The sequence below is a fragment of the Salvelinus sp. IW2-2015 genome, linkage group LG6.1, assembly GCF_002910315.2.
Source record: "Salvelinus sp. IW2-2015 linkage group LG6.1, ASM291031v2, whole genome shotgun sequence".
In the NCBI taxonomy this organism is placed as follows: Eukaryota; Metazoa; Chordata; class Actinopteri; order Salmoniformes; family Salmonidae; genus Salvelinus; species Salvelinus sp. IW2-2015.
In genome coordinates this window covers 21,186,387-21,194,848 of record NC_036845.1, presented here as the reverse complement: position 1 = coordinate 21,194,848, position 8,462 = coordinate 21,186,387, and the positions used below count along the sequence as shown (strand labels likewise).

The 8,462-nt window shown below is 46.0% G+C and overlaps 1 pseudogene; it reads left to right on the top strand.

Moving 5' to 3' along the window:
- Nucleotides 1-4,098, top strand: part of LOC111964703 (kelch-like protein 32) — a 13,478-nt pseudogene extending 9,380 nt beyond the window's left edge.
- The last annotated feature ends 4,364 nt before the right edge of the window (nt 4,099-8,462 follow it).

Below are 8,462 nucleotides of genomic sequence, written 5' to 3'. Positions count from 1 at the left end.
GTCTGGCCGCTTCTCTCTCCAAAGTCTCTCTCTCGTCTCTCTGCGCTCGCTCTTCTCTCCTCTGACTGCTCTCCTTCTCTCTCTCTCTCTCTGCTGGAAGATCGCTCCCTCTCTCCGTCTCCTCTATTGCTCCCTCTCATCTCTGTCTCTTGCGCCGCTCTCTCTCTGTTCTACTCTCTGCTCGCTCTTCTCCGCCTCTCCTCTCTCCTCTTCTCGTTCGTGTCTCTCTCTTCTGGCGCTAAAGCTCTGCTCTTCTCTGTCTCTCTCTCCACAGCACGGCTCGTCTCTGCCGCTCGCGTCTCTGTCTCTGCTGCCGCTTCTGTCGTTCCTCTTCTTGCTCTGTGCTCTGGCGCTGCGTCTAATCACTTTGTCTCTCGCTGCTCTTCTGCTCTCTGTCCTCTGGCGCTTGCTCTGGACTATCGCCTCTCTCGTCTTCTCTCTGTCTCTGCCTCGCTGCGCAGTCCTCTGTCTCTCCTCTCGTCTGGGCTCCTCTCTCTATCTCTGGCGATAGCTCCTCTCTCTCCTGTCTCTCTCTCGAAACGGTCGCGCTCTCCTGAGTCTCTGGCGCCTTCGCAGTCTCTGTTTCTGGTGCTCTGCTCTCCTCTCGCCCTCGTCTCTCGGCGCTCGCGATGCTCTCTCGTCGTCTCGTCCTGCGCTCTCTGTCTCTGGCGCTCTCAAACTCTCTCTCTCTCTGGCGCCGCTCCTCTCTCTGCACTCGCTCTCTGCTCCTCTCGTCTGGCAACTGCGCTTCTCCGGCACTTCGCTCTCCTTCTCTGTCTCTGGCATTCGCTCTCTTCTCTGTTCTTGGCCTTTTCTTTTCTTCTTTTTTCTCTTTCTCTGCAAACTCGCGCTCGCTCCTCGTCGGTCTCTGGGCTCGCATCTGTCTCTCGGTCTCTGGCGCTCGCGTCTCTCTCTTCTCTGGCCGCTCGCTCCTCTCTTGTCTGGCGCTCTGCTTCTCTGCTCTGTCTGGTCGCTCGCCTCTCTCTATCTGTCTCTCTGGCGAGCTCGCTCTCCTCGTATTGTCTCTCTGGCGCTCGCTCCTCTATTCGTGTCTTCTGGGCGCGCCTCTCCTCTCCCTGGCGCTCGTCTCTCCAGAGAGAGAGCGAGCGCCAGAGACAGAGAGAGCGAGTGCCAGAGACAGAGAGAGAGAGAGCGAGTGCCAGAGACAGTTGCCCTTTATGTTTGTAAGGTCTGGGGTCTGTTCACCAACCAAGAATTCACAAAATGAGACAAACACCAAKTTAGGCAGATACCCACTTATTATCAAAATCCAGAAAAAAACTGCTAAATTCTACAACCACCTAAAAGGAAGCGATTCCCAAACCTTCCATAACAAAGCCATAACCTACAGAAAGATGAACCTGGAGAAGAGTCCTCTAAGAAAGCTGGTCCTGGGGCTCTGTTTACAAACACAAACAGACCCCACAGAGCCCCAGGACAGCAACACAATTAGACCCAACCAAATCATCAGAATATAAAAAAGATAATTACTTCAATCATTGACAAGAATTAACAAAAAAACWGAGCAAACTAGAATGCTGTTTGGCCCTAAACAGAGAGTACACAGTGGCAGAATTCCTGACCACTGTGACTGACCCAAACTTAAGGAAAGCTTTGACTATGTACTGACTCAGTGAGCATAGCCTTGCTATTGAGAAAGGCCGTCGTAGGCAGACCTGGCTCTCAAGAGAAGACAGGCTATGTGCACACTTCCCACAAAATGAGGTGGAAACTGAGCTGCACTTCCTAACCCCCTGCCAAATGTATGACCATATTAGATCCATATATTTCCTTGAGATTACACAGATCCACAAAAGAAATTGAAAACAAACCCGATTTTGATCAACTCCCATATCTACTGGGTGAAATACCACAGTGTGCAATCACAGCAGCAAGATTTGTGACCTGTTGCCACAAGAAAAGGGCAACCAGTGAAGAACAAAAACCATTGTAAATACAACCCATATTTATGTTTATTTATTTTCCCTTTTGTACTTTAACCATTTGCACATCGTTACAACACTGTATATATACATATGACATTTGAAATGTCTTTATCCTTTAGGAACTTCTGTGAGTAATGTTTACTGTTCATTTTTATTGTTTATTTCACTTCTGTATATTATCTATTTCACTTGCTTTGGCAATGTTAACATATGTTTCCCATGCCAATAAAGCCCTATGAATAGAATAGAATTGAATTGAGAGAGCAGGAGACAGAGAAAGCCTCATTTGTATTCACCGTGGAGCTACATTCACCTGCCAGGAACACCCCGCCCCCCCCACCCCCACCCACACTACCCTCAACAGATGGCCACGCCGTCAGTTTTTACCAGACATATGCACTTCACAAAAAACGACACACACAACACACACCACACACACACACACAACCACACGTCCTACACACACACGACACACACAGCACACACACACATCGCTCGCTTCACGACACAACATGATTCGTACCGCTCACCCTCCCCCCCCCCACACACACACGGTAACACCACAGATAGAAAACAACATAGACACACTTAGTCAACGTGTGCAGGTCCGGTACATCCGTCGTAAATGGAGAGAGTGATAAGTATATTATTAGAAGGGGTCCCGGGGGGCGTGGAAAATCATTAGAAAAATATAGCTTCTGGTGATCACATTTTCTATCCACACTGACATACGATCAATCCCCACGCAGGGATCACGCGTAAAATATTAATCCATCCTATTCAACATCATATTTCTTCACATTCGTTTCCTCCTCCACCTGTCTCTTCTTCCACCCTCTTCTCCCCCCCATACTTCTCGCCCTTCTCTGGTCTCGGTTCACCCCCCTCTCCTCTTCCCCCTTTCTCTCTCTGACAGAACCAGTGCGCTGGCCGCCAGTCCCATGCTACAGAGGCGAGTGTACCATGTCATGGCCGTGGTGAGAAGGCAGCTGTATGTGCTGGGAGGAAATGACCTGGACTACAACAATGACCGCATCCTGGTCCGCCACATCGACTCCTATGACATAGACATGGACCAGTGGACCCGCTGCACCTTCAGCCTACTCACGGGTGGGTGGGCTGCGCATACACACACGCTCATGCGTACGCATGCACGTGCACACACAGGCAGGCAGACACACGCGCATACTAGATAAGATCACTGTTCTCCTTTTTCCCGTGACTCTCCACCCCTCCCGACCTTGATTCCCCGTGAAGTTGTCAAGTAAGTTCAAGGTGAAGTCATGAGAGGAGACGGAGGGACTTATTTTCAGGAACTTTCCCAACGCGCACCCTGTGTCTCAGATGACATTGAGTCATCTGGCCTCTCTTTGGCACAGCGAATCATTCTTTTCGCTCTCTCCTCTCTATCCTCTGCAGGTCAGAACGAATCTGGCGTGGCAGTCCACGATGACCGAATCTATGTTGTTGGTGGATATTCTATTTGGACCAATGAGCCCCTAGCGTGTATTCAGGTGAGTGATCTTGACAGGTTTAAGTAACCTGAAAATGTGTATGTTTTATTAAACTATGTTGTGCGTAGTTTATAAGGTTATAATGCATCATGGGGACAGAGGGTATTCATAGCAAATGTTATCTTATTAAAATATTCTATTGTTCCATGTGCATGACATGTTTATTTCACTTCCTGTTGTCCAGGTGTTGGATGTGAGCACGGAGGGGAAGGAGGAAGTGTTCTATGGACCAACTCTACCGTTCGCCTCCAATGGAATAGCAACGTGTTTCCTCCCTGCTCCATACTTCACCTGTCCCAACCTACAGACTCTACAAGTGCCCCATCACAGGATAGGGGCTGTCTAACACACTAATAGAGACTACAGTAAATGTATACGTAGAAACATCATGCAAACAACTCATATGGACATACATACAATTGTGTAACACAAAATAATAGAACCAAAGGTCTGCTCCTTTACAACAGCCCCACTCTTCCTCTAAAAGCCAACACACCACACACACACACACACACACACACACACACCACACACACACACACACACACACACACACACACACACACACACACACCACACAACACACACACACACCACACACACACACACACACACACACACACACACCACACACATACCACACACTATTGCACCCAGATAAGATGACCCACGTCTTCCCCAGTTCAGCATCCCAACCTAACCACTTCAAGTGCAGGTGCAACTCATATGTGCAAGTCAAGTCAACTCATATGGACATACATACAATTGTGTAAACACAAAATATAGACCAAAGGTCTGCTCCTTTACACAGCCCCACTCTGCTCTAAAAGGACACACACACACACACACACACACACACACACCACACAAACACACACACACACACACACACACACACACACACACACATACACACACTATTGCCACCCAGATAAGATGACCCACGTCTTCCCCAGTTTCAGCATCCCAACCTAACCACTTCAAGTGCAGCGTCACTGGCCATCCTGAGGATGAAAAAAGGAAGGTCCTCAAAGAGGAGGTTCCCTATTCCTATCCAGCTACCCTGTGATGATGATTCCTATCCAGCTACCCTGTGATGATGATTCCTATCCAGCTACCCTGTGATGATGGACTGATTTTCCATCAGCTGCAGGGTTTGGGTCAATTCCATTTCAATTCAGTCAATTCAGGAAGTAAACAGACATTCTGATGACAATTTTGCTAATTGAAAAGCGTTGAGAATAATAGATGTGGATTGGAGTGATATATCCTGAATTGACCCCAACCCTGCTCAGATGACTGGTTGAATAATAGGGCTGCTCTAGTCAAACTGGTGCAGAACAGTAGATCACAATGCTGGAGCACTCAAGGGGAGCAGAGCTCTCTACAGAGTGAAATAGCTCCCTCTTTTACTAATGCACTATAGGGCTAATGGCACTCTAACTAGCTGTACTTACTACGTACCATAACCCGTCTACTCAATACAAAGCCAATGGACCCACCCAAGGTCATTTCAATTGAAACCTGTCCTGTGTAAACTGTGGGACCCGTCTTACTCTTTCTTGAGCGTGTGTTTTTCTATTCAAGCTCAGGATTTAAGACTGTTTCACAGTTCGGTGAATGTCTGACCACGTAGCACACCGTGCATTTACTCAACACACGGTGTGTAGGAGAGCCTGAGCGGTGTGTTGCCACACTGTCTTACGCCATTTTCAAAACGTCTCGTTTAACTTCGACAAAGAAGTAACGGCGTAACACCTCAGCAGTGAGAGAAAGAGGACTTTAAAAAAACATGTCTTGTTTTCAGAATAAAGAGGTAGAGTACTGTYTCAATAAAGCCCGTGATAAGTTGAATCGAGCACGTTGTTAATCCGCTGTATTGTGTTAGTCTGAAATAGGGGAGCTTTCTTTTTTTTTTTTGCTTTTGGGAGGGTTGTGTTTTTTTTCTATTGGGCACAGGGCGCTTTTTCCCTGGTTTACATTCTCCCTTTTGCAGGATTTACTATATAATTTATTCTATCCTTAGCACATTTTCTCATCTGCTTGCACGCACATCCCCTATATCGAGGTGTTTTGGTACTTCCCTTATGCAATGCGCTTTTCCACGCACTAACTATTATTATAAACTGGGTGGTTCTAGCCCTGAGTGCTGTTTGACTGACAGCCGTGGTATATCAGACCCTATACCACGGGTATGACAAAACATGTATTTGCATTGCTCTAATTACTTGGAAAGCAGTTTATAATAGCAATACGGCACCTCTGGGTTTGTGGTATATGGCCAATATATCACGGCTAAGGGCTGTATCCAGGCACTCTGCATTACGTCGTACGTAAGAACAGCCCTTAGCTGTGGTATATTGGCCATATACCACACCCACTTGGGCCTTATTGCTTAACTATACCACAAGTATACAAAACATTAAGGATACCTGCTCTTTCCGTGACAGACTGACCACGTGAATCCAGGTGAAAGCTATGATCCCTTATTAATGTCACTTGTTAAAACCACTTCAATCAGTGTAGATGAAGGGGAGGAGATAGGTTAAGGAAGGATTGTGTATGTGTGCGATTCATAGGGTGAATGGGCAAGACAAAATATTTAAGTGCCTTTGAACAGGGTAGGTGCCAGGCGCAGCGGTTTTGTCAAGAACTGTAACGCTACTGAGTCTGAACAATGGTCCACCACCCAAAGGCCATGTAGCCAACTTGACCACTGTGGGAAGCATTGGAGTCAACCTGGGCCAGCATCCCTGTGGAATGCTTTCAACACCTTAAGTAGAGGGAGGGGGATATATCTACCAGTCTGTCTATCCTGCCCTCTGGCCACCATTCACAGTGACAATAGTGGTAGGTGGACCGTTTGTCCAGATCTGCAATAGTCCGCCACAGTGGACATATCATACCCATAAAAACACCAATTTTTTTTCTTCACCATTCATTTTTCACAGCGTGAAGTTTACAATTTTAATTAATTGTGAGGTTTTGATAGCCGTGTAATTCTCTTTCGGGACAAGTTGAGTTTTCTTTTTTTTTATCAATATATTCAATATATTRGCCTCAATTTACTTAAAATGTGCAATTCTAATTATTGATAAAAAGTGACCTTGTCTGAGAGAGATTTGCGCGGTTATAAAAACGTCACGCCAGGGTAAGCCTACACGAAACAAAGACCAAAGACAAAGACAGTTTACACAATACGAAGTACGTACTAAAATCCCAGATGGAAAAATGAATGGTGGAAAAAAAACGATTGGGACCATTTCCTGGGTTTTATGACTCATACTGTGGTACTCAACAGGCTAACTAGCAATCATGGCACACATATAATCATTCAAAGCTGCACCAATATTCAATATAATTCCACATAAAGAGGAAGAGCTGGTAGGAAGTGGATAGGCCAGGTGCATCACTGAGCATGAAAGATGAGACACGCAGCTCAAAAAGCTCCTATATTGATCTTTAGGGACAATACAATTATCCTACCAAGACTAGCCTACAACACCACAATGCAATGAATAATTGTATTATTGTTTACAAGTAAGTACAACATTCTACTCTAGGCTGCAGTGAAAATGTCATTTGAATGACGGTGCAAAAGCCCTGTGAATTGAATGTTTCATTCCAGTTGTGGGTCTACTCCGGATAGTTTATGAGGTCTAGAAAGGCACCGCGGCAGGCCTGTCTGGCTGTATTTCTACATCATTCTCGCGTGTCGTCCTATAATAATGTGGCCACAATAATGTGACTCTCAGCAGGCCCAGTTATGCAGGAAAGCTCAACGCATGCCCCGCCTCCTCCGACCTGAGCAGCTATTCTTCGCTCATCTAGAATCTAACGGTTCAATATAGCCCAAATATTTGTCATTTAACTTTTAAAATGTATTAATGACCTTTTACATGTGGCATAAACACACAACCAGTCACAATGTTTTTTCACTGCCTGGTATGGCAACTGCTCGGCCTCAGACCGCAAGGCACTACAGAGGATAGTGCGTACGGCCCAGTACATCACTGGGGCCCATCTTCCTGCCATCCAGGACCTCTACACCAGGCGGTGTCAGAGGTAGGCCCTAAAAATTGTCAAAGACTCCAGCCACCCTAGTCATAGACTGTTCTCTCTGCTACCGCACGGCAAGCGGTACCCGGAGCGCCAAGTCTAGGTCCAAGAGGCTTCTAAACAGCTTCTACCCCAAGCCATAAGACTCCTGAACATCTAATCAAAAATGGCTACCCAGACTATTGGCATCCCCCCCCTCTTTTACACCYCTGCTACTCTCTGTTGTTATCATCTATGCATAGTCACTTTAATAACTCTACCTACATGTACATATTACCTCAACTAACTGGTGCCCTCGCACAGTGACTCTGTACCACCCGTGTATAGTCTCGCTATTGTTATTTTACTGCTACTTGTTACTTTTATTTCTTATACTTACTCGTATTTTTTTAAGCTGCATTGTTGGTTAGGGGCTCGTAAGTAAGCATTTCACTGTAAGCTCTACACCTGTTGTATTCGGCGCATGTGACTAATAACATTTGACTTTAATGTTTTAATCTGATTACGTCAAAAGTCTCCTGTAGGCTACCTGCACACTTTCGTCCAAAATATAATTCCAGCATCCAACTGTGCAGTGTCCATTTGATGAATGGAAAGACACGTTACAAAACACAAAAGTTTAATGACGTTCAGAGACTGTCAAGCCAAACTTTCGATACTGGGTAGACCTACAAGTTAAGGAGGGATGTAGGCCTATTTTCTGTATGTCAAGATGACAGTCTTTGATTGTGGTGTTTAAAAAGGAAACCATGATATTGAAGCGCCTGAAGTCGGTATGCTTCACTTATTGGTTGTGTGGTACATTGGCACAGAAACCTGCTGGTGAATCAATCGTTGCATATATTTTATAGAATCAGATTTTTTTTCCCGATTTCCTGGCCTCCCGAATGGCGCAGCGGTCTAAGGCATTGCTTGAGGCCCGGGTTAGATCCCAGGATGTGTC